This window comes from Neovison vison, chromosome 1 (assembly GCF_020171115.1).
Source record: "Neovison vison isolate M4711 chromosome 1, ASM_NN_V1, whole genome shotgun sequence".
Lineage (NCBI taxonomy): Eukaryota > Metazoa > Chordata > Mammalia > Carnivora > Mustelidae > Neogale > Neogale vison.
This window is the reverse complement of record NC_058091.1, coordinates 83,171,725-83,199,559: the sequence shown is the minus strand read 5'-3', so window position 1 is coordinate 83,199,559 and position 27,835 is coordinate 83,171,725. Positions and strand designations below refer to the sequence as shown.

Sequence of the window (27,835 nt, the reverse complement as noted above, 5' to 3'; positions counted from 1 at the left end):
CTTGTATAAACCCATGCATCTGTACCAAATGACAGGAAAGAAAACACAAATTAATGCTAAGGGTACAATATCTTTGAATGGGAAGATAATCAATTAGTGGTAATGCCAGTTTTTAAATGACTTTTTAGGAATAAATCAGTACTCAGCAACATTCTAACACAACTCATTATGACAGTTGATTAACTTCTTTGAGAAATTACGGTGTGGTTGTGAGAAACATATAACAGCAGAAAAATAGGTCCTTTTGCCCGAGTCTGCTCATGTGCATGGAACTGATGGGAACGAGGTCATGTTTCTTTGAATTTATTGAAATGCCTTTTTAACATGGTGGCTCTTTGATAAATGGTCTTGGGTCAATTTGTTATGTGTGAGAAAAATATAGTTGTCTTACAACAGAAGAGAAAGAAAGATAAGATTTACGAATGCATGAAAATACCCGTGATGGTAACACTCAAAGTCAGACACAAAACCTAGAAGCCATAAAATGTAAGGTTGACTCACTATGTAAAAATTAAAACCTGACATATGAAGAAAGGCCATAAGTACCCTTTTTTATAAATGACAAGGCTTCTATTACAAGATGTAAATTGATCACATGTTATGACCTCCTATTTGGCCGAAGACCTTTGGAATTTCTGGATATAAAATAAAAACTCTTCCCCAACTATATGCCAAAACCAAGAGGAAACCCTCTCCTGAACAGGCACTGGGGGATCCTCGTCAATGGACAACAGGCCACAGATGGCAAATGATGGAGAGATGGATATTCATAGTTATGCATCACTCAGGTTTTACAGTAATGATTCAGTGACAGTCAAAGATGAACGTGGACAAGTCAATATGTTTCCTTCTGACAGTGTTTTTTAATGGATCTGTGCCTTGCTTCACATTCTAGTCTTCATTCATGTCCCAGATGAACTCCAGGGGAAAATCCTTCATCTCCCTTTGGAAAATCTGGTCAGAACTTTCATTCTGCTCAACAGTCAGGTGATTTTTCCAGTCTCCGATGGTACCTGGGAGGAAAAACAAGTCAACTGCATCAGTGAAGATTCCAGGGAAGAGGGGACATTATACTTTAGTGGTGTTGGAGAAGAATTGCTGGCACTCTCCTTTTTCTCCCCAAAATGCCCCCCACTGACTCCTGCACATGGCCATACCCCGTCACTCTCTCACCTCCTGGACAGGGGGCAAACTCATCCTGGCAGTTCTGCTGTAATTGAAGATCACTAGCCCAACTTCTCAGCTGGCAGCCAGCTGGAAAAGAAGAAAATCCTGGCAACTTGCTTACTATTGCATTTCAGGCTAGCTTGGGCTCTGGTAGTTTTCTGAAGTCCTTTAAAAGTTCCATACAATCACATATCGATGAGCTAACATTTATTGATGAGGACACAGGTGCTCAGAGAGACTTGGAAAATGCCGCCCGAGGTCCTACACTTTGGGTCGGCTCACCTGTAGTTACTCCTTCGTTACCCACTTTAGGTTCACAACAGTCTTACTTTAAACTTCTAGATGTGGAGTCCTGATGACACACAGAGGCTGACAGAAGCAGAGGCCAGAACAGAAACCCTGATCTTCAAACACACTGCACTGTAAACAAATAACTGAAACAAACGGAAACTCTAAGGAAACCGGAGACACAAACCACAACAGTGCAGGTCGCTCACGCTAGTGCAAATGACGTCCCGCCCTGTTTCATCTCACCTAAGAGAAGAGTGCTTGTGAGTGCACAATAAACATAAGGGGACGCAAGTCACTTCCACATGCGGTTTGACTCCTCCTAGCTTTCCTCTTAGCCATTCCAGTCTGTCATTTTCAGGTGTGTGAAAGACGGAGGAACACAGAACGTTTTCTCTTTATGTATGTAAGTTATGTATGAAGTTATTAATTTATAATCCCAGTCACCAGAAGTATGAGATATTTGGACAAATGAGAAATTCCTATACTTTTTTATGATGTAAGAATCTGGTTTCCTAGAGGACACATGACAGTCCTGCCCAAGAACAAAAGTGCAGTGAATGTGTGTTCTTTTTTTTAAAAATTAATTAATTTATTTTCAGCATAACAGTATTCATTATTTTTTCACCACACCTAGTGCTCCATGCAATCTGTGCCCTCTATAATACCCACCACCTGGTACCCCAACCTCCCACCCCCCCCGCCACTTCAAACCCCTCAGATTGTTTTTCAGAGTCCATAGTCTCTCATGATTCACCTCCCCTTCCAATTTACCACAAATCCCTTCTTCTCTCTAACTCCCCATGTCTTCCATGCTTTTTGTTATGCTCCACAAATAAGTGAAACCATATGATAATTGACTCTCTCTGCTTGACTTATTTCACTCAGCATAATCTCTTCCAGTCCCGTCCATTTTGCTACAAAAGTTGGGTATAGAGCAAAGGAAACAGTCAAAAAACAAAGAGGCATCCCACAGAATGGGAGAAGATATTTGCAAATGACAGTACAGACAAAAGCTTGATATCCAGGATCTATAATGAACTACTCAAACTCAACATACACAAAACAGACAATCATATAAAAAAATGGGCAGAAGATATGAACAGACACTTCTCCAATCAAGACATACAAATGGCTATCAGACACATGAAAAAGTGTTCATCATCACTAGCCCTCAGGGAGATTCAAATTAAAACCACATTGAGGTATCACCTTACACCAGTTAGAATGGCCAAAATTAACAAGACAGGAAACAACATGTGTTGGAGATGATGTGGAGAAAGGGGAGCCCTCTTACACTGTTGGTGGGAATGCAAGTTGGTGCAGCCTCTTTGGAGAACAGTGTGGAGATTCCTCAAGAAATTAAAAATAGAACTTCCCTATGACCCTGCCATTGCACTCCTGCATATTTACTCCAAAGATACAGATGTCGTGAAAAGAAGGGCCATCTGTTCCCCAATGTTTATAGCAGCAATGGCCACAGTCACCAAACTATGGAAAGAACCAAGATGCCCTTCAATGGATGAATGGATAAGGAAAATATGGTCCATATACACTATGGAGTATTATGCCTCCATCAGAAAGGATGAATGTGTATTCTTAAGTCAACCCTGGAAGAGCTTGAGGGTAAAGCACAGAGAAGGAAGAGCAGGCAGTGAGGTCCACAGACCTGTCATTAACTCTCCAACAGGAGCTGAGCACACGCTAATGAGGGGAAGCAGACTAACACTAAATGAACAACCAGTTGTGGAGACATTGTGCTAGGAATCGGTAGATTCTCTGGGGGCCATGGGAAAGACCTCGTGACTATAAGTCACTCATTAGATTCATTCAGCGAACAAATAACAGAGTCTCCTTGTAGAACACCAGAAGAAATCATAGGAATTCATCTTTCTAGCCAAATGAATAGGTCCATGAGGGCCCATGATGTTAGGAGAGTCCACCAACAAACTTAGAAGCTACACTCTGCCCCATTGCTACCAGAGTGCAACTTGGCCGCTCACTGTCACCCTCACCTTTGCGAAGGAAATGACCTTTTGCATTTGGCCCAAATGCAGTGGCTATTATATGTCATAATTTGCCAGTGGGTCATCCTTCATGTTCTCAAATGTGGCCTGTCTCACAACTGCATCCATATCCTCTTCACTCAATCCTTTCCCCAGAAACCTGCAGATTTTTAACACAGAACCTCTGGGATCCTGAAATAAATCAGAGTATGGTAAATTATGCAATTATAAGAGAGAAGACTTCAACTAAACTCACAGCTAAGTATTCTTATGGTAGTGAAAAATGCAGGTACTTATGATGGCTAGAAAAATGGAGTTGCACCATGAGAAGTGACTTGCTTATTCCTTCTTGGTAAATTCATCTTCCACTGTGCAGTGTTTTAGAGCACATTTGAGTTCATTTAGGAACACTCATATTCATTTTATCTGCATTAAATCAGCAAAAATTGGGAGCAGATACCTATGTCAGACACTGTCCATGCAATGGAGCAAGGGCACAGAGGCACAACAGAGAATCAGAGCTGGGAAATCAGTACTCAGACCTATGGGCAGAAAGTCATTGTGTGACAGAATTCAGAGAAAGTCTCAACAAAGAAGACAAATTTGTCCTGAGAGTTCAAGCAAAAAGAGGGGTTTTCTAGATAGTCACACTGAAGGGGTGGAGTCCAGACAAAAGAAAGAATATACGCAGTGTTGGTGTTGCATGGAAGGTATGAGTCACCAGGTCAGGTGACTGTCAGAATTTCAGTTTCCCTGGTGGAGTTTCACAGGCTCACGGCTCGTGTGAGAAAGTGGTGAGATGAGGGCAGAGGCAGTGGAGAAGCCATAATGTGGGGAAGGTTACAAGGCCAGACACAGACCTGAATCTCACTTTGGTAGGTGTTACAGACTCAACAAGAGTCTAGGCAGGGTGTCATGAGCTTGGGGCAGGGGTAACAGAAACCAGGGACAAATACTCAGCAGGTGGCAGCCCTTAATCTTGCCTGGCTTGCAGCTCCTTCTCCTCCTCTGTGTTTAGAGATCCCTGGTGGTGTTCGGGCAGCAGTGCCCAGTCCCTGTCCAGTAATGATCCTGATTGATCAAAGATCCTCAGGGTAATCCCATTGCCCTCTAGGAGATATTCACCTGGGTTGGTCCACATGACCCAATTTTGGTATTGAAACAGAAAGATGAAGTCAAACAGAAGCTTAAAAGAGTGATTTTCCTTCTAGTGATGAGATGGGAGCAAAGCAAGGCAAGAAAGTCCTTCTTCTCCCACTTCCTTCTCTTTCTGTCATACATGCTATCATCTGAGGACATCACTTTGGAGCCCCCATCCTGCTACTATGAGGGGAGACATCATTGCCACACTAAATATGAGAGGAAGGAAAGAGAGAAAATGCCTGGGACATTCAGGACATGCTGGAGTCGCCACAAACAGTATCAGGATAGCCTGCCTCTGGGATTCAGTCAATAAGTAGTAGAAGTTCTTCTGTTTTAAGGTGTTCATAGTTGACTACTGGGAGCTGGATTCTTTCTAATCATAACACAGACATTTCGCTTAATTTTTCCTGCAGGGCTTAACTATACACTATACACTATAAATTTTATGAGTATAAAATTTCCCATGAGATGCATCCCAGAATGATGAATATAACATCAAGCATGCTACTAGAATCAATAATGCAAAAATTAGATTACATAATACACAAAAGACTGACCAATAATCTGGCTCACAATAATCAAATAGGTGCATACCCATAAGGATAAACAGACAATGCCTCACACACAGTTACTTCTTGAAAAGAAAGTCCCAGGTAATTAGTCGTAAATGACCACCTGGTAATCAAGGTACAGGAGTGATAGAAGAAAAATGTCTCCTGTACACCTACTCTGGGATCTCAAATTTGGTATTGTTTTTGGGTGTTCTACCCATGCACCATCAATTCATTCAGTCAGGGTGCCTTTCAGCTGCCACAGTCTCTGACGTCATGTTTCTCACCTTCTTCATCTCCTCACAGGTCATGAACTGAATGTTGAAGAGGCTTCTCTGCTCATACCAACCTCTGATGTGGTCAAACCAAAGGCTTCCCACCACTGGGGGAGAAACAGATACATATTTAGGTAAATATGTTGAACAGGTGGAAAAGAAGCTACAGTTGTGGGAGGTGCAGGAATCTTTAGTAACAAAGAAGGGAAAGGAAGTTTGTTTGCAGATATCAGATTTCCCCTAGCACCTGGCTCTGGGAGAACTATCCACCTTCTCCTAGGAAACAATTCCATAAACTCGGAACAATTGGTCTCTTAAAAATGCAATTCATATAGACAGAAATCATTTTCCCAAGGGAGAGAAAAACTGAAACCAGGAAACAGAAGAAAGAATCTTCTCCTTTTGTTCCTCCTGCTGTCCACAAAGACCCAGGGAGCTATTTCCTTGATGTATGCAACATGAAGGCTCCCTGATGGGTCACTTGAGCTCTGCACAGAGACTAATGTTAGTTAACTCTCCTGTTCCAGATCATATCTCTACCTCTGTAGGCCTTTCCCCTGCTCAAACAGCCACACTGGCACCTCAGAAAAGAGTGCAAGGGGCACTTGGCTGTCTCCTGTGATAGAGTAGGCAATGCTTGATCACGGGGTTGTGAGTTGGAGCCCCACAGTGGGCATAGAGATTACTAAAAATTACTAAAAAAATTTTAAATAAAAATTTAATAAAAGTAAAAAAAAAAGAAAGGAATGTGGAACAGAATTTTGTCAAATAGATCTCCCCATGCAATATGCAGGTACAGCCCAATCCTGTGATCTAAATTGAGATGCTTCTCTCTGAGCTAGAGTCGAAAACTGTAAGCTTATGAACCCCCTTTGTCATGGTTAGATGTAAATATTTTCTGATGATATAACTGTAACTTGTCAGTCTCCTGAGAGGGAGCAGGAGTAAGCAAAATTTGTATCAATGGCTGGTTGTCATCCAAGACAACCCTAACAACTGGCTTGATACATTGATTACTGACCCCTGTTCGACTATCTTGTCATACTCTCTCTGCCAAATTCACTAGTTAAATATTTACCACAGGATGCCAAATGAATTACTTATGGTATAAATTATAGTTACCTCTTCCTTCAAGAAATTGTTTCATGAATTCCTCAAAGGTACCTGTAAATTGTATCATCACATTCTTTGCAAAGTGAAAATATGAGCACATAACATCCTTAGGGTTTCTGTACACATAAATAATCTGGAAAGAAAGGAGGCATTCATTATTTCTGAGGCTTTCATTCTCTCATATTTTTACCCTACTACTTTCCAATCGGATGAAGCCCATTCTCTTAACTTTACACTTTCCTAATATGTCATGTATAAACTCAGCCCTCTTTGTATTTTGGGTTTCCCCTTCTCAGCCATGCCTCTCCCTTTATGACTGGCCTAGTGACTATCAGTTACTCCTCAAGACACACTTCCCATGGTACCTCTTCTCAACTCACCCTGAGAGAGAGCAACAATAGCCTCTTGTCCCTACAGCAACAAGCTAATACATGTGGCAATACCCCAAAGCTATAAGAATGTGTAACAGTAGGGAAAACTTACTAAGATAGTTTCAAATCATCTTAGAAAATTCAGTGTGTTTTTTAATCCTTCAGCATATGGCTTACATAGTTCTTATTTATATATCTTCATTGTGTAAACTACAGGTACTTTTCATGCAGCAGTTACTTCAGTATTTTTTGCATTGGAGGAATATAGGATTCATTTAAATAGTTGTTTGCTTTAAACAATCCGAAGACATACTATCATAAAACACCTAAGCAACCCAATAACATTAGAATATAAAATATCATCAATCTCTGTCCAACCCACATTTAAGTGGCTTATTCGCTGTGTGTACAGAATATTCAGGGGCCCTGGATGAAACCCAAGGCTTGTGTTTTCACTGTACAATGGCATGTGTATATTGTGTGACTCTTTTGGGAAGCATCTAGGAAAGCGTTCAGTCACCTACTGCCTCCCTGCACATTGCCTGGAGCCAACCTTAAGCTAGGCGATGGGAAGATGATGTGAGCACTGAGTGGCCCCACTGTACTGGAAATAGAGCCCTTCTCTCATCAGGATTATCTGATATCAACAAAGTGACTGATAATATCAAACAACTGTCAGCAGTGGTTGATACCTCTGTAATGAAAGAAAAGATCCTCCTAAACATGAAGGAAGAAGTTCTTTTCATTCCTTTGCTGTGACTCTTCATGCCTCCTGCTTCTGCCTTGAGAATAGCTTCTTGTCATTAATCTTTATGCTTAGAGAAGTAAATAGTGACTTGTGCACAATGGTACAACTGAGTCACTTATGCCACGTGTCCTGATCCTAACCCTCTTATGTAGATAATGATGCGTTTGTTAACACAGGGGACCTGGGAATTGGAGTGGTTTGAAAATAAAATCAAAATGCCATTAGGATATTGGAGTTCACGTTTCGATAATAGAGTCCAGAGAAACATTCTACAGTCTCTGTAGAACTAATATAGAAAGGGAATTTGGGTAAATTGGAAGGGGAGGTGAACCATGAGAGACTATGGACTCTGAAAAACAATCTGAGGGGTTTGAAGTGGCGGGGGGGTGGGAGGTTGGGGTACCAGGTGGTGGGTATTATAGAGGGCACAGCTTGCATGGAGCACTGGGTGTGGTGGAAAAATAATGAATACTGTTTTTCTGAAAATAAATAAATTGGAAAAAAATAAAAATAAATAAAAAAAATAAAATACCAAAAAAAAGAGAAAGTAGTAAATAACAGTTTATAGCAATCTAGGATTAAAGGGAGAAATCAACTACATATACATAGTATTTAAAAAGTCTTTGAAGTATTTAATACTATATACATAGTATTTAAAGTATGAAAGTATTCAGGTGATTAGGCAATGTAAAATAGGGATTCATAACAGAGGGAGGAGAAGTCCAGGCCAAACACCTGGGAATCATCAGCTCTCAGAGGTTAGTCAGAGAAGGACAAGCCACTAAAAAGGAAGGAGCAGTGTCCCAGAAAGCCATATATAAGGTAAAGAAGAAGCAGTGAACATTTCCTAAATAGTAGAGGTATCAGCTTTTCTCCCAAAACACCAAAGCCCAAGATAAGAGTGCAACGGGTTAGGTTAACTCATCATCTCAATGTTGTCAATGACTTAGAGTCTCCCATATTTGTACTCTGATGTGTTCACCCTACTCCACATGTCAGATGGCTACCACTTTTCATCCCCATGGTCTCCTTAAAGAGTGAAGAAACCTTTTGTGAGAAAACATGGAAGAAACTTCTTCCCTTGTGTCATTGCTCATAAGCATGTCCCTCACCTGGGCCTGAATAAATCCCTACAAGCTGCCTGGCTCCAAACCCTGGACTTGGAGCAATCAAAGCGTACTTTGGACCCTACTCCAGGGTAAAAATATCAAGCCAGAATCACATAGAAGATACAAATCCAAGCATAACGGCAGTTCTACTGACATGAAATTGATGCAAAGGAGTGGTTATAGGGTTGGGATCCATTAGTATCTGCTCTAAGTGTCCACTGAGAACACTGAGTTTCCAGGAACACCAGGAAAAGAAAATGTTTAAAGAGGTAAAAAGTGATAAACTACATCAGATGGCAGTGGTAGGCCAGGAAAATGATAAGAAATGATCCTGCATTTTGAAAATGTTAAAAAAAAAAAAAGGTGACATTGACATTCAGGATCCAATGAAAGAGCTAAATTCTTTTAAGATGTTTCTCTCAAACTGGGAATGAAAGGCAGTAGCTGAAAATGGAAACAGAGCAAGAGAAATGATGTTTTACTATAAAAATGTGCCACATGAAAACCTGGTTACGGGCCACATGGAATAATCCTGTAATCAGAAGGAAATTGGAGATGAATGAAACGTAGAAATTATATTGCTCAAGCGAACTCTTTGAGAATGAAGCAGGTAGAGCCGTTTTCCCCGGATAATCAGCTAGATGGGCAACCTTGAGCATCACAGGACATTTAGCAGCACCTGGGCCTCAACCCACTAAAGACGGCAGCATCACCACCCTCGCCAAAATGCTCCAAATATCCTGTGGGGGAAATGTCTTCCTTCCGGGAAACAGTGGGATGGATAAAAGGAATACAAAAGGGATCCAAACCATGAGTGGAGGGGCAGATATGTAATGAGAACAGAAATGGTCAGCACATCCCTCTTTTCTTCTTTGGCTTTGAGAATGGCTTCTTGTCATTAATCTATATGCTTAGAGAAGTAAAAAGTGACCTAGGCACAACAGTACAACTGAGTCACTTATGCCACATGTCCTGATCCTAACCCTCTTAGGTAGATAATGACACATTAGTGAATACAGGGAACCTGCGAAATGGAATGGTTTGAAGATAAAATCAAAATGTCATTAGGATTTACACATGCCACTTTTCTTCTTCAGGAGGTTTCCACTGTGGAGGTCTTTGATTGGGAATGGTCTTTTGGGGGCTATTTGCTGGAACAGGGGGAGCAGAATGCTACTGCAGTTTGAGAAGACAGAAGACAATAGCAAGCAGTCGTTTTTAGAAAGGCAAGGGGGAAGCAAAACATTTAAAAAGTAAATTTTGAGGGGCACTTGGGTGGCTCAGTGGTTTAAGCCTCTGCCTTTAGCTCGGGTCATGATCTCAGGGTCCTGGGATTGAGCCCCACGTCGGGCTCTCTGCTCAGCGGGGAGCCTGCTTCCCCCTCTCTCTCTGCCTGCCTCTCTGCCTACTTGTGATCTCTCTCTGTCTATCGAATAGATAAATAAAAGTCTATAAAAAATCATTAAAAAGTAAATTTTGAGTATTGAGGCCATAAAAGTAAAAAGGAGATGCAACTTTTACATGAATTGGAATTTTTCCTATCACATTACCAGATTCGTGAACACAGGTACAAATATACACATATTGGGTTTCACCAGAATTAGGTGTTGGCAGATGATCATAATAGAGTTGACTAGGGCAAGAGAATTGAGACAAAAAGGATTTGAATGTCAAATATGGAGCCATTGGTGGACGTGAACTGGAAGAGATGGATGAGAGAGTGTGGAGAGGGAGTGGAGAGGTGGAGGGGGAGGGAACTGGAGATATGAATGTGGTGACTGGTCACTCCAGGGACACCTGAAAGGAGTGGGAGGCAAAGGAGGCAGCTCTCAGAGAACAAGATGCTTCAAGTCAGGATTCAAGTTAGGGCAATTACTGGTGATGCCTTTGTTCATTCACTCAACTCTACTACCCTCTGGACACTGTTCTGTGTACTGCAAACTCCATCTCTCTCATGTTTACACTCTGGCCAGAAATGGACATTAAATAAACAGGTACACAGATGGCAAATGGTGTCAGGAATAAAGGCCGGTTTATACCACATTATAAACTCCGGAGGTTGGTGGAGGAAAAGGTTGCTGATGGTGGTGTCAATACTAAGAGGTTTGGCAGGGTTAGGGGTAAGGGAGGCCAGTGCAGAGCCTGAGGCGGTCAACATGAAGGAGGCAATCCTGCACTTGCATGACCCTGAGAATGACTGCCTCTTTCCCATTGACCCCGCTGGGGCAATTTAGCTCACCCTTGTTTGGTGCTGACAAAACACCATTCACTTCAAGTTAGAAATAATCCCATGAGCAACAGGAGTAGAGGGAGAGTGGAAAGTCATGAGTCAAGAGCTGAAATTGCAGGGAGCCTGCTTCCTCCTCTCTCTCTCTGCCTGCCTCTATGCCTGCTTGTGATCTCTCTCTGTCAAATAGATAAAAAAAAAAAAAAAAAAAGCGCTGAAATTATCAGTGGATGGAGGTGACTGATCAAGGGAGACGGAGAGACAATTCTTCAGCAGAGACGAATGATTTCCTCTGAGGTTCCCTCGGAATTCCAAGGAACAGGGTACATTTGAAGAGGAAGTAGGGAAAAGTAGGTGAAGTGTGAAAAGGAAAGAGGGAGGGCATGCAGAGTAAACAGAAGAAATTGCTAGCATTTTATACATCCTTGCTAATACAGCTGATTCAAAAATGAAAGGATGTATATTATATATAATATAATAACGCACTGTATAAAGTAAATTAAATCCACATTTATACACCCTTTCATTTTCTAATGGCTGCATTACTTGTAAAATCAGAAAATAAAGGGTGCAAGATTCAAATCTGATACTATGAGATAAGAAAACTGATGGCTCTTGAAAATTGAAGTAAAGGGGTGCCTGAGCTGCTTAGTTGGTTTAGCATCTGCCTTCAGCCCAGGTCATGATCCCAGGGTCCTGAGATCAAGCCCTGCATGGGAGTAGGGCTGGGTGGAGGGGTCCTTTACAGCAGGGAGCCTGTTTCTCCCTCAATCTGTCCTGCTTATTCCCTCGCGCGCTCTATCTCTCTCTCTCTCAAATAAATAAAATCTTTAAAACAAAAAAGAAAACTAAAGTGTGTAAAATGCTACATTTGCCAACAACTGGATGAGTGCACGGTGTTGATGTCCTGAAATGAAATGAAATAGTGAATAAGAGCGGTTAGCTCTCAACAGTCAGCATCCATTTCCTACTTTGGCTTTTTTGTTCTTCAGCCCACTGGGAACCAAGTAGTATGGGAGGTGGGTAGAGAAGAGATGAGGGGATGGTCTTTCCCCAAAATCCATTTCTGGAGCTTTGTACTCCAAGTAGGGGACTCCATCCTTGGTTTCCAGTTTTCCAGTGCCTTTGCGATGCTCCTCAGAATAAATCAGACTTAATAATTGCTGAAACCAGATGGTTCCTGTAAAAGAAATAATTTCGTTTTCAATGATGATCCAAAATGGAGGTAGATGTATCATGAATTTTTAATCAGAGTTTGTTACTATAATAAGTACAATGTGATTTCATCTGAATGGAATCGTTAATATATGTAAATGCAGTGTGGGAGAAAGAAAACAAATATGGTCTTTCTTTTCCTGTTTCAGGAGATGCTCCACCTGAAACTCTGTGGGCATTTGTCCCACAAAGTTATTTTTTTACTCTTCTGTGTTTCTTCTGCTTCACATAGGGGTCTTTCAAATGATATTCTATGCCTGCTTTTCTACTTCCTTCCTCAACCCCACTCCTAGAACATGAGCCAAAAGAAGCCAAGGAAAAGGAACTCCGTGGAAGGAGGCAGTTCCCAGCATTGCGGGCTTCCCCATGTTTGCTTCTGTTTCCTGTGATCTCCCCTTCAGGAAACAATGTTCATTATAAATCCCTATAGGAGGCTCCTGGACACCGACATGCAGACAAAAAGGGAAAGACGATGCAGAATGTTGGACCTTTCGCTTTAAGTGGGATGTGACAATTCTTATGATGACTATTTCACCTAATGTCACTTAGAGTGGACATTTGTCACAAAATATGTGGGTGTAATTGCTTGGTTACTTTCCCTACAGTTCATGTGCGTGCTTCATATATGGGGCTTTAAGGTTGAAAACACACCTCACACAGGTAATCCTTCTGACATATCCAGGCAATGCCTTAAAAGACTTACCACAACAAAAAGTCACAGGTCCCAGAAAGACTCAAATCAACTTCTGAAATGAGAAAACCCACTGGCCCCTTGTCCATTCCCATCCCAGGCTTCCTTACTGAGACCATCCCATCACCCATGCTAAGTAGCAGCACCCAGTGAGCAAGATCACCATTGGACATACATTCCTTGCTGGCAGATGCAGCTGGTGTGCCCCTTATCTGGTCTACCCAGGACCTTATTATAGATGTTGTAGTCCTCCAGTGTTGCCAAGGGAAGACCAAGGCCACAAGAGGCCTTTGTGTTACCACAGCTGGAGCTCAGACTGAATGAAAACTCTTTGCTACAAAGCTCTGAAAGTCTTTCTGGCATCCTTTCAGCTTTCCCAGATAACAGACACTGCTTCTGCAGGAGGGATCACAGCTTCAGGGTAGCTGAGAAGTTATCTAGAATGCCACAGTTCAATAGGGACTCAATGAGAGAATGCAAAATCTCTGCACAGATTCAAAAATTCAAATATGTTCAGCTTCTTCTCCCACTCCACCTTTCTTTTTGTTTTGTTTGTTTTTTTCAGATTTTATTCCTTTATTTGAGAGAGGGAGAGTGACAGAGAGGGATAACAATAGGGGGAAAGGGTAGAGAGAGAAGCAGAGTCCCCACTGAGCAGGGACCTTGATGTGAAACGTAATCACAGGATCCTGGGCTCGTGACCTGAGCCAAAGGCAGAAGTTAACTGAGGTACTCAGGCGCCCATGCCACTTTCATTCACACTGTGTCCTTCTGTCTCTCTTTCTTTCTTTCTTCCTTTCTCTTTCTTCCCTTCTTTCCCTTCCTTCCTTCCTTCCTTCCTTCCTTCCTTCCTTCCTTTTTCCCTTTCTCCCTCCCTCCCTTCCTTTCTTTCTTTTTCACCTATTTCATGGTCAGGTGTTAGCAAGATGGGGTTCTAAGCTTTTCCCTTCAGTTCTTCATATAGTAACACCACTGATGCTCTGTAGGCCCTCCCTGATCTGTTTATTCCTTTATCTCATCTCCTGCTTCCATTCTACCCCTATCCCCACCAGAGACAAGCAGACTTTGGGACTTAAAGTGCATTCTTTGCTGAATGTGTTCTTATGAAATAGGTATTAATGTATGTGTTTGTATTTTCAATCCATGGGCATCATATCTTTCTGTTTGCCACTGTGCACTGTGGTTTCACATTTATTTATATGCTACGTTTCATCCATTGTGTCTAACAGATGCTGTTTCAGGGTGTGCATTCCCACACTGTCCTGTATGCTCTCCCCCAATGGACACCTGCCCCCAAACAATTTGCAGTATTCACTCTCACTCCTGCTCCCTGGGCACCTGCATGAGATTTTCTTGGAGGCAAATAGGCAAGACAGGAATTGCCTCCTATGTCTGGACTGCGATTGTGCAGGGAGTAGCAGATGGCTCTCCGGAGAAGCTGCTTCAATCTACTCTCTCAGGGAAATATATTAATGCATGCAGATTACTGTGTACTCCCTGTCAGCATTCAGAGTTATCCACCCCTCCATTGTTGGTCAGTCAAGTAGATGTAAATGAACAAATCATTGTTTACCAGTTTGGGGAAGTTTTTGGTATTAGTGGAGGGTGATATTTTCTGCACATTTCCTGCTCCTTTCTTTGGCTCTTTTTATACTCAGATTGCTGCCCCCTACTTCTTGATTTGTAGTCCTACTGTGTTGTGGATATTAATTTTAAATTGCCGACATTGCAAATATTTCCTCTCTTTCTGTCCCCTATTATATGGACATAACCAAGAAAATAAGCTTCTGCACGGTGAAGGAAACAATCAACAAAACTAAAAGGCAATCTTCAGAATGGCAGAAGATACATGCAAATGACATATCTCATATGGGTTAGTATCCGAAGTCTCCAAAGAAATTTTCTAACTCAACACCCAAAAAACAAATAATCCAGTTAAGAAATGGGCAAAAGAAATGAATAGACATTTTTTCCAAAGAAGACATACAGATGCCTAACAGACACATGAAAGATGCTCAACATCATTCATCGTCAGGGAAATACAAACCAAAAGTGCAACAAGATAAAACCATACACCTGTCAGATGGCTGATATTACAGCCCAGGACACATCACGTGTTGGTGAGGTTGAGACAAAAGAGAACCCTCTTGCAGTGTTGGTGGGAATGTAAACTGGAGCAGCCACTTGGAAAACAGTATGGAGGTTCCTCAAGAAATTAAAAATAGAACTACCCCCGGGGACAAGATGACGGGAAGTAGGAGGAGGCACCTTTTCAACCTGTACCCTAAAGTGAGCTGATTACCTACCAAAGAACTCCGATCACCCATGAAATCAGCCTGAGATCAGAATTATACATGTCTGGATCTCTACAGGGGCAGAAGATGCCAGTGGGCAGGTAAAGCAGAGTGGGAATGGCAGACTGATACTAGAAGATAAACAAAAGGGGGAGGGAGCCACCAGAGGCAACCAGTTGGAAAGTAATACCCCCAATACGAGCGAGAGTGCCCTGCATCTGGGGACCAGCATTAACTTGGAGACTGGTTGAAAGCACTCCAAAAGAGCAAAGGATCACGGTGGGGCGGGGGATTGTGGGAATCGGGGCGGCTAGGGACAGGGGCTTAAGTCCCTGGTCAGAGGACAGCCTCCCCTGGCACTGAGCCAGAGAGAGTGCGGCAGAGAAACCAGGTCTTGGTCCCTAAGCCGCCAGCGCGCCGAGAACGCGTGGGGTCGGGCTCCTATGAGGGGCTGGGAGTCACACCGGAGGGCAGAATGTGCAAGCCCGGTATGGAGCCTGAGATGCGCGAGTGCCTCATCCTCCCCTGAGAGAGGTACAAAGGCCCAGCCGGCGCCCTTTGATACGCGCCATTGTTTCAGAGCCTAAGATGTGTACACCAAACTCTCCCCCCAGAGAGGTGCACGAAGGCCCAGGCTCGTGCTTTCGGACCTGCGCCCCGTTTTCAGAACCTGAGACCCGCCCGCAACCCACAGCCTCCCCCGAAAGAGGTACGCTCAAGCTGGGCGCTCTTAGACCCAGAAAGACCAGGCACTCCCAGCCTGAGCCAGCAGGAAAATCTCAGTGTGCGATCGGGGCTTGGAACCTCTCTGGAGATCTGGAGCTGCCCAGACAGCCACTGCTGCTGTGGCTTTGGGTACAAGAAAAAGATCCTGCATCCCCAGGGACTGCGACTCGGAACCTGCTCTGCCAGCAGCCAAGGGGGAACTTATGTGGGCTCTGCAGCCAGACTGAGGCTTCTCTCTGAGAGGAAGGTCAGGGTGCAGTTTGCTTTTCTCTAAAACTACAAAAACCATCAAAAGCGGTCATGGTGAGAGGAAAAAAAAAAGTGAACAAACATAAAAACCAACAGAGAACAAAAGCCTGAAAAAAGCCAGTTTCCTCAGAGCCCACCCCCTTGGGGGGACAGGAGGACTTAACTCAGGGAACATCATTGACTGACAACCCACGTGGCAGGCCCCTCCCCCAGAAAACAAACCAAGAAAGGGGGAAAAAAAAAAAGGACGACAAGAGAACCACCACCACTACTTCATAGGAAAACTTTTATTTTTTACTTGTTCACACTATTCTGGTTCATTTTATTTTTTATATAGATTTTTTTAACCTCTTTACCATCACAGTGAGCTGTCCAGTACATAGGATTCCATAATAACCTTCTAACCTGAACTTTTTGATACATACATCTATGTTTTTCTTTTGCATTTCTATCTTTTGAATTTCTTTTTTTAAACTTTAGTTTAGTTTAGTCTAGTTTATTCATTTTTATTTTTATTTTCTAATATTCATATAGAGTTAAACTTCAAAGTAATCCACTTTCCCCAATCAATACTACCCCTATAGGTAAACCAATTTTTAATCCCCATTTATCTTAGGAAAGTTGAGTCCTTTAACAAAGATATCAAGATACATCCAGGAACAATCAAAACAATGTTCCTCGCCAACACGGAGAATTTATTTATTTATTTATTTTTAAATTTATTTTTTATTTATTTTCGGCATAACAGTATTCATTATTTCTTCACCACACCCAGTGCTCCATGCAATCCGTGCCCTCTATAATACCCACCATCTGGTACCCCAACCTCCCACCCACCCGCCAATTCAAACCCCTCAGATTGTTTTTATTTTAATTTAACTTTTTAAAAGATTTTATTTATTTATTTGTCAGAGACAAGGGAGAGAGAGCGAGCGAGCACAGGCAGACAGAGAGGAAGGCAGAGGCAGAGGGAGAAGCAGGCTCCCTGCCGAGCAAGGAGCCCAATGTGGGACTCAATCCCAGGACCCTGGGATCATGACCTGAGCTGAAGGCAGCTGCTTAACCAACTGAGCCCCCCAAGAGTCCCTCTCAGATTGTTTCTTAGAGTCCATAGTCTCTCATGGTTCACCTCCCCTTCCAATTTCCCCCAATTGCCTTCTCCTCTCTAACTCCCCATGTCCTCCATGCTATTTGTTATGCTCCACTAGTAAGTGAAATCATATGATAATTGACTCTCTCTGCTTGACTTATTTCACTTAGCATAATCTCTTCCAGTCCCATCCATGTTGCTACAAAAGTTGGGTATTCATCCTTTCTGATGGAGGCATAATACTCCATAGTGTATATGGACCACATTTTCCTTATCCATTCGTCCGTTGAAGGGCATCTTGGTTCTTTCCATAGTTTGGCGACTGTGGCCATTGCTGCTATAAACATTGGGATACAGATGGCCCTTCTTTTCACGACATCTGTATCTTTGGGGTAAATACCCAGGAGTGCAATGGCAGTGTCATAGGAAAGTTCTATTTTTAATTTCTTGAGGAATCTCCACACTGTTCTCCAAAGAGGCTGCACCAATTTGCATTCCCACCAACAGTGGAAGAGGGTTCCCCTTTCTCCACATCCCCTCCAACACATGTTGTTTCCTGTCTTGTTACTTTTGGCCATTCTAATTGGTGTAAGGTGATATCTCAATGTGGTTTTAATTTGAATCTCCCTGAGGGCTAGTGATGATGAACATTTTTTCTTGTGTCTGATAGCCATTTGTATGTCTTGATTGGAGAAGTGTCTGTTCATATCTTCTGCCCATTTTTTGATATGTTTGCCTGTTTCGTGTGTGTTGAGTTTGAGGAGTTCATTATAGATCCTGGATATCAAGCTTTTGTCTGTACTGTCATTTGCAAATATCTTCTCCCATTCCGTGGGTTGCCTCTTTGTTTTTTTGACTGTTTCCTTTGCTGTGCAGAAGCTTTTGATTTTGATGAAGTCCCAAAAGTTTATTTTCGCTTTTGTTTCCTTTGCCTTTGGAGACATATCTTGAAAGAAGTTGCTGTGGCTGATATCGAAGAGATTGCTGCCTATGTTCTCCTCTAGGATTCTGATGGATTCCTGTCTCACGTTGAGGTCTTTTATCCATTTTAGAGTTTATCTTTGTGTATGGTGTAAGAGAATGGTTGAGTTTCATTCTTCTACATATAGCTGTCCAGTTTTCCCAGCACCATTTATTGAAGAGACTGTCTTTTTTCCACTGTATATTTTTTCCTGTTTTGTCGAAGATTAATTGACCATAGAGTTGAGGGTCCATATCTGGGCTCTCTACTCTGTTCCACTGGTCTATGTGTCTGTTTTTATGCCAGTACCACGCTGTCTTGGTGATCACAGCTTTGTAATAAAGCTTGAAATCAGGTAATGTGATGCCCCCAGCTTTATTTTTGTTTTTCAACATTTCTTTAGTGATTCGGGGTCTCTTCTGATTCCATAATAATTTTAGGATTATTTGCTCCAGCTCTTTGAAGAATACCAGTGGAATTTTGATCGGAATGGCATTAAAAGTATAGATTGCTCTAGGCAGTATAGACAATTTAACAATGTTTATTCTTCCGATCCAAGAGCATGGAATGGTCTTCTATCTTTTTGTGTCTTCTTCAATTTCTTTCATGAGTGTTCTGTAGTTCCTCGAGTACAGATCCTTTACTTCTTTGGTTAGGTTTATTCCCAGGTATCTTATGGTTCTTGGTGCTATAGTAAATGGAATCGATTCTCTAATTTCCCTTTCTGTATTTTCATTTTTAGTGTATAAGAAAGCCACTGATTTCTGTACATTGACTTTGTATCCTGCCACGTTTCTGAATTGTTGTATGAGTTCTAGTAGTTTGGGGGTGGAGTCTTTTGGGTTTTCCACATAAAGAATCATGTCATCTATGAAGAGAGAGTTTGACTTCTTCATTACCAATTTGGATACATTTTATTTCTCTTTGTTGTCTGATTGCTGTTGCTAGGACTTCTAATACTATGTTGAACAAGAGTGGTAAAAGTAGGCATCCTTGTCTTGTTCCTGATCTCAATGGGAAGGCTGCAAGCTTTTTCCCATTGAGCATGATATTTGCTGTGGGTCTTTCATATAAAATATACAGTTGAAAAAAGACAGTCTCTTCAATAAATGGTGCTGGGAAAACTGGGCAGCTATATGTAGAAGAATGAAACTAGACCATTCTCTTACACCATACACAAAGATAAACTCAAAATGGAAATAAGACCTCAACGTGAGACAGGAGTCCATCAGAATCCTAGAGGAGAACATAGACAGTAATCTCTTCGATATCAGCCACAGCAACTTCTTTCAAGATATATCTCCAAAGGCAAAGGAAACTAAAGCGAAAATAAACTTTTGGGACTTCATCAAAATCAAAAGCTTCTGCACAGCAAAGGAAACAGTTAAAAAAAACAAACAAACAAAGAGGCAACCCACGGAATGGGAGAATATTTGCAAATGACAGTACAGACAAAAGCTTGATATTCAGGATCTACAATGAACTCCTCAAACTCAACAGGCATAAAACAGACAATCATATCAAAAAATGGGCAGAAGATAAGAACAGACCCTTTCCAATCAAGACATACAAATGGCTATCAGACACATGAAAAAAATGTTCATCATCACTAGCCATCAGGAAGATTCAAATTAAAACCACATTGAGATATCACCTTACACCAGTTAGAATGGCCAAAAGTAACAAGACAGGAAACAACATGTGTTGGAGGGGATGTGGAGAAAGGGGAACCCTCTTCCACTGTTGGTGGGAATGCAAATTGGTGCAGCCTCTTTGGAGAACAGTGTGGAGATTCCTCAAGAAATTAAAAATAGAACTTTCCTATGACACTGCCATTGCACTCCTGGGTATTTACCCCAAAGATACAGATGTCGTGAAAAGAAGGGCCATCTGTATCCCAATGTTTATAGCAGCAATGGCCATGGTTGCCAAACTTTGGAAAAAACCATGATGCCTTTCAACGAACGAATGGATAAGGAAAATGTGGTCCATATACACTATAGAGTATTATGCCTCCATCAGAAAGGATGAATACCCAACTTTTATAGCAACATGGACGGAACTGGAAGAGATTATGCTGAGTGAAATAAGTCAAGCAGAGAGAGTCAATTATCATATGGTTTCACTTATTGGTGGAGCATAACAAATAGCATGGAGGACATGGGGAGTTAGAGAGGAGAAGGCAATTGGGGGAAATTGGAAGGGGAGGTAAACCATGAGAGACCATGGACTCTGAAAAACAATCTGAGGGGTTTGAAGTGGCAGGGGCGTGGGAGGTTGGGGTACCAGGTGGTGGGTATTAAGGAGGGCACGGATTGCATGGAGCACTGGGTGTGGTGAAAAAATAATGAATACTGTTATGTTGAAAATAAATAAAAAATAAATTAATAAAATAAAAATAAATAAAAATAGAACTACTCTGTAACCCTGCAACTGCAATATCAATTGTATTTACCACAATGCACAAAAATCCTGAAATAAAGAGATAAATGCATCCCCCCTTTTGTAGCAGCATTACCAAAAAGAGCCAAATGATAGTTAGAGCCCTAATATCCATTGACTGATAATCAGATAAAGAAGATTTACAATGGACTATTATTCAGCCAACAAAAAGAATGAAATCTTGTCATTTGTTATTATGCAGATGGAGCTAGAGTATATTAGGCTAAGCAAAAAAGGTGAGGCAGAGAAAGACAATATGATTTCACTCATACTGAGGAATTTTAGAAACAAAATAGATGAACATGGGGTGGGGAAGAGAGAGACAGAAACCATAAAACAGTCTCATAACTACTCATAACTACAGAAACAACTACAGGGAACAGAGAGGAATGATGAGAATGATGAGATAGAGAAGATTCATAAGAAAATGGGTCACCAACAAGGAAACGACTTACTTGACACAAGGAGGTCACAGCCATTGAGACCAAACTTGAACAGAAATGCAGGCCCGCCACAATCTGCTACAGGCCTGCCAGATGGAAGACATTAGGTGGGCACTACCTAAGGGCACTATGAAAGACATTAGTGAGGGAAAGTATAGCTCCTAGGAGGAGGACCGAGTGAGTGGTTCCCAGTGAACCTCCAGTTCTCTGTGTGAGAAGCCCTCATTGAGACTGACTACAGTAACCTGTGTGAAGATCCGAGGATGCCCAGGCTGAGGAGATCAAACGGGAACTGAATACACTGTGGCAGAAGCTGAATGAGCAATGAGTGTACTCCAGCATATAGCTGCCCCTGACATGAAAGCCATAGAAAACCTAGGAGGTGTCTGAGACAACTTTCAGGAGACCCCAGATGAGCCCAAACGCAAGCCAGTTAAGCCAAGCAGTCATTCGAAGAGATCAAGAAGGAGCACTTTGACTGCTTCAATACTTGCTTTGAATCTGTGGCCACCAACATCAATGAGATTTACAAGCCTTTTCAGTAACAGAGTGCCCAAGCATTTCTGAGCCCTGAGAACCCTGAGGAGCCCGACTTGGATGGCACCAACTCCAACTATTTGGCTCCTGGCAAAGGCTTCTGGCCTATGGACAACTTGTCAGTGCTTGAGAGAACAGTGGCTGCTCTAGCCTTATTCCTGGCCATTCACAATAAGAAGCCAGCCCCCTTCATTATTCTGGATGAGATCGATGCTGCCTGGGATGACATCTACATTGGCTAGATGGTTAATTACACCAAGGAGTAATCAACTTACCACTTCCAGGAAATTGTCATCTCTTTCAAGGAGGAGTTAGACACCAAGGCTGAGAGCCTCCTTGCTGTCTACCTTGAGCGAAGAAACTATGTCAACAGCAAAATCCTGACCTTCCACCTTACCAAGTACACAGATGCCACTGCCAACCCCCAATGAAGAGTAGCAATAACTGTGTCCTCCTGCCCTGTCTCTGGCCCTAAGCTACACCTCTCCCAACCTCTGGATATTTAGCCCCAACCTCCTCCTACCTCATGTTCCTAACTGGTATAATCATGGGATTCAGGCACCGCTGACAAATACTAAGTACTAAGACAGAGATGATACTAGGTCTGGAGCAAAAATTTCTCAGCTACAAGGAGCACCAGGTCTTTGGAAGGAGGTGATAAACTGAACTGAACTGAACAGGGCCATCTGTCCATTATCTCCATCTCCTATCCTCGACCTCCCCCACCATCACCCATAGTCATGGGTCCCTTGGGCCCCTTGCATCTTACTTGTATATGGGTATGTATGTGTGTGTATATATATGTACATGTGTGTATAAATGAGTGTGTTTGCCATATAATAAAGATATTGGATACCCATCCTAGAAGAGCCTAGGCTGAATCTGATTTCCAGAGAACTCTCTTTGACAGCACCCCAGTGCTGGGCAGAGGTATTTAGGACCTCATCAGAATCAGTCAGGTGAAACTGCCCTCCTTCATAAATTTGTGTTTTCATTAATCTGTGTATTGATCAGCCATATCCTCAGCATTCTTTATTTGTCAGGCTCTTTTCTTAAAATACAGAGCTGAATCAGATATGATCTCTACCCTCCTACTGAGGAGATGCAGTGGGTTCCTGATTTCTCATGGTCAGCGAAATCATATTTATACATACTTTGAATGACAGAAGAGGATGATCACCTCCAGGCTTCCTGAGCTGAAGCTTGATGAATTGGTAGGATTTGGTTGGGTACTAGGAGCAGAGCCTGGGCTCTAAGGACAGACAGCTTTGGGTTCTAGTCTCTTTTTAAAATCACATACTTGTTTGTTGTTGGGCACATCTTTGACATTTCTGTGCCTCTGTTTCCTCATCTGTAAAAATGGAGCTAACAATATGACCTACCCCATAGGATTTAATGATGTCAAGCTCCTTGCTGGCAGCCTTACCTCTGCTTGGAGCCCAGTGTGCACCGACCCATCAGAAGACGAGCCTTCTCATACTTAGACCCCTGAGAGCTCTGATCCCAGTTGTTGGGGATAGAAGGAGCCTCCAGTTTGGGACATGCTAACTGCCTTGGTTATTGACGAAGTTCCAGGGCCCCACTGGGATTTACCTGGTATGTGAAGTGCCCAAGGAAGCCTGTAGCTTCAATCATGTATGGTATCCAGGTGCCTGGGCTCCAACCTGGATTGTGAGGAAGTAGGGGGAAGGTAGAACTGGGCCACATCCTGGGCGAATGTGTGTGAAGGTTCCTCTGGGATCTAGGTGTGTCAGCTGCAGGGACCGTGCAGAGGAAGCACAGCCTGCTGCTATGAGGTCAATATTTGCTTGTTCACGTACACTGTCAGATCATCAACTTGTCCTGATTGTCTTCTGCATTCTTGTTTTGTAAATGTTCAACCAGATCTAATTACTCAAGTGTCTCATGAATCCATTCTCTAAGACATAGATTTATAAGAAGATCTTGCCCCTTTTGACTACCATTGGCCGTCTCTCTCAAACTGCTGTTACGTATGCTAGACTCTTAAGACTTTGATATATATGAGTTCATTGAAACTATTATGGTGTATTTAATACAAATGGTATATTGCATCGTTATGCAATTTGCTTTCTTCACTTAACCTTGTTTTTGAGATCTATGCATGTTGATTTTGCTAAATGTAGCTTCAACTCATCCTTTGCAACCGCTTAATAGAGTGTCATCATAAGACTCTATCCCACCTTCCCCGTTTCTTTTGTGATAACTAGTTAAGACAGTTTTCCACTTTGCTATTACAGAACAGGACACAGGAACACTGTGTGGTGTGTGTGGGGGGTATGTATGTGTGTGTACCAAGGTTGCTTCCTTGAGGTTCAATGCAGAGTCATAGGCTATTTATGTTTTTGTTTCAAATAGATACTTCTAAATTGCCCTCCTGTATTATTACTCAATGTTTTTCTTGAGGTTGTCTTAAGTGTAACATTGTTATCTCCTTTAGTTTCATCGTAAGTAGTGACATCTATAAAACCACAGATTTGATGTCCTAATTATATATTTTTCTAATACATATTAAAAGGCACAACTCAAAAAAGTTTTCTGTACAGCAAAGAAAACTATCAACAAAATGAAATGGCAGCCCATTAAAAGGAAAAATATTTGGGAATCATTTATGATTAGTAGTTAATATAAAAACATATCAAGAACTCATACAATGCAATAGCAAATATAACAAAACCAATTAAAACATGGGCAAAGGCTGTGAATAGACGTGACTGTATATATACACACAGATATATATGTACCTATGCATTATACATATGTCTCTATGTTTTAGTCTGATCAGAGTGCTATAGCAAAAGTAGACCCAAATAGGTGGGGATTATTCCACACCATAGTGTTAGTAAAAGTTAATTTCCTCCTTCTCATGCACTTGGATAGTAAATACAACTTCACCTCTCTGTCTAAAGTAGCTGGCTAAATGGTAAATATTTCTGCATTTCCAAGCCCACTTTGGCACCATAGTGTTTGATAGGGTGTCTTTAACATGGCTACTTCTGTATTTTCTCTGTTTCCTTGTCCACTTCAAAAATAACTTCTAGGGACACCTGGGTGGCTCAGTCGGTTTAGCATCTGCCTTCAGGTCAGGTCATGATCCCAGGGTCCTACTTCACCCTCTGCCTGCCATTCCCCCTGCTTGTGTGCACTCTCACTGTCGCTGTCTCTCTGATCAATAAATAAATAAAAAATCTTAAAAAAAGAACTTCTAGCTCATTGTATATTAATTCAGTTGACACTATAATATCCAATAGATTAGTGTATATGTCCATATAAATACTACTAAAAATCATGTTACTTCTTAGATTAACTATTAGAACAGAGAACTCACCAGATTTGGGGTATGTGATTATGAAGACATCATTTTCTCTGATTTCAAAATTATCTAAGTTTTCTATAAAGCCAATATTAAGTGATGAATGATTAAAATAATATCCTTTAAATTTGAATAAGAATTTCTCCATGTCTTCCATACTTCATTCACCTGCAAAAGAGAGACAGAACGATTGGAGAGAAATTGGTAAAATTTTATGTTTTCTTCCCTTCTGTCTCTCAGTTGTTGACCATATACTGAGAAAAGAAATTGATACATTATTTTCATCACAGTCACTGAAAACTGGCTGGCTCTGAAAGTTACTGTCCTGGGTTCTGAGTGTGAGTTTGGTCCAATGCCAGGAGACAGCTGTTCACGGGCTAGAGGTTAGTTTTATGGGTATGTGTTCCATTTCAATAGCTACCAGAAAAATGGTTTGAAAATAATTTTCAAAAGATTTTATTTATTTATTTGACAGAGGGAAAGATCACAAGTAGGTAGAGAGGCAGGCAGAGAGAGAGAGGAGGAAGCAGACTTCCTGCTGAGCAGAGAGCCCGATGCGGCACTTGATCCTAGGACCCCGAGATCATGACCTGAGCTAAAGGCAGAAGCCCAACCCACTGAGCCACCCAGGTGCCCCTGAAAATAATTTTGTAGTTGCAAAAAAGATACTTTAATCAGAAAACACACATATATATGTATATACACACACACATACAAATGAACATACGAGTTGAACTTGAACCGGCTTCAGACACACTCGTCCCCCAGCACTCCTTCATCACCTGGGCTTTACTTCCCTCATACCCGACGTACAATGTGTTAGCATTCAGCAGGTTTCTGGAAGCTTTTCTTTATATGTTTTTTTGGTGGGAGTTATGTATTCATGATCTCTTTGGTAACTTTAAATTTTGTTTTATTTCTTAACGTGCCACTTTTTAAGAATGGTGAAGTTTTCATCTGATATTGGTCTTAGTGTTATACTTACATTACAGAAGAACTTGGAATTTTTTTCCCATGTACTGGAATAGCTTAAAAAACACTGGGGCTATCTAGATTTTCATAGGTTGAGTAGATTTTCCCTATGAAATCATCTAGGCCAGTGATTCTATGTAGGGGAAGCTATTACACAACTTTCTGCATTATTTCAATAGAAATTTGTCTGCTTGGATCTGCTATATCAACTGCATTTTTAATAAAGTTTATTTTCCTAGAAAAAAAAAAGAAAAAAAAAGAATGACTGGGGTAGTGCAAGCATGAGTTAACAGACATGACTGTCTTCCAGTTTGCATTTGAGCAATTCAGCTGTAAATTATGACAAAATGAACAAAAGCACAATGTAAAAGTCCAAAAGAAAACATTCAAATAATGGCTGATACACAGAAAGTAGAAACCAAGCCTCATGAGTCATCATTTATGTATATACTTTGCCTTTCATTATTATCCCTCACTGATTATATGGAAGATAATCTTTAAGACTATGAATCCTGAGGTTACAGTGGACTTGGGAGTTCTTCCAGATGATTCTAAGTGTCTTCTTTCTATTTCCAATGTACTTGGACATAGGAACAGTGGAGAAAATCAGAGATTCAGGATCACACAGATTGAAAACAATTCCAGTATACCCCAGATAGGGTCATTATAAGACAAAGGGAAATAAGAAATCTTTAAAATATATTTGACAGTTACACTGTTACTAGAAGACAGAGGGCTGATAGACTCTCTTTACAAAGGAGAATTGGGAAAGCTCCAAAGTAGCTGGAATCATCACCATGAATGGGTAGCCAGGGAAGAAATGGAGACCAGACAGGGAAGGAGAGAGGAAGAGAGAGGAGATAAGTTATTCTGTCACTAGAGTTATTTAAGGCTACTCAGTGTTGCCATCCTTGGTGTTCAAAGAAACAACCTAATTTACAACTCCATGCCCACTGGGCTCTAATATTAACTTCCATTATCAAGGAGCACTGGCTCCCTAACAGAAGCCAGTTCCATGTTTTGGGATCAAAACAATATCAATGAGCCTTAACATCTTGACTTTTTCCTGAACATAATTTGACCACCTTATACTCTACTTATATTAGATCCTAGCATAATTACTACACTCATGGTGAATTAAATATTTCTTTTAGTATACTTTCTTAAATGTCTAAATAAATATTAGAATTAGAAAATGGCTCAGTTCGTTGGAAGTCAAAGCAAAAGAAGGACAGTGTAGTCTTGCTTCCTGCAGAGGAGCTGATACCTTACACATTTTTAGCCTAGTGTTTAGAAAAACACCAAACACCTAAAACTGCATAACTAGTGAGTATAGACAAGAGAAAGAAAGCAGAAAGTATGTTATCCCAAAAGTATCAATCTGGCATGTGGATGATGTTTTAGTTGAAAGCAATTAAGACCCAGCAGACTCACAACAGTTTTCTACCTTCTGCTTGAAAGGATTTAGATAGGCACATCTGGCATGGAGCACTGGGTGTGGTGCATAAACAATGAATTCTGTTATGCTGAAAAGAAATTAATTTAAAAAATATAAAACCTTTAAAAAAAAGGTTTAGATAGGGAGCTACATCAGGTATAGAGCTCCTACCACATGTAACTTTTTCTGTTAGAAAGACTCTTTTGGTGGCATGGTACACATCTCTACCACATATGGGATCTCCCCATCTTCCTTTGAATTGTCTTCCTCCTCTTTGATTTCTGAAGCATTTCATCCCCTTCTCCTCACCTTAAAATGATTTATAAGACTAAAATTTCAAACTGCCTTTGACTCATCATGACTTTGTGGTCTCCCACACACATGTAGTTATATTTCTCTTCTGTGAATTTATCTGACTTATGTCAATTTGATTATTAGACCATCCAGA

General features: G+C 41.4%; 1 pseudogene; it reads right to left on the bottom strand.

Moving 5' to 3' along the window:
• Positions 1 to 891: 891 nt before the first annotated feature.
• LOC122899378 lies at positions 892 to 25,134 on the bottom strand (annotated as a pseudogene).
• Between the last annotated feature and the right edge of the window lie 2,701 nt (positions 25,135 to 27,835).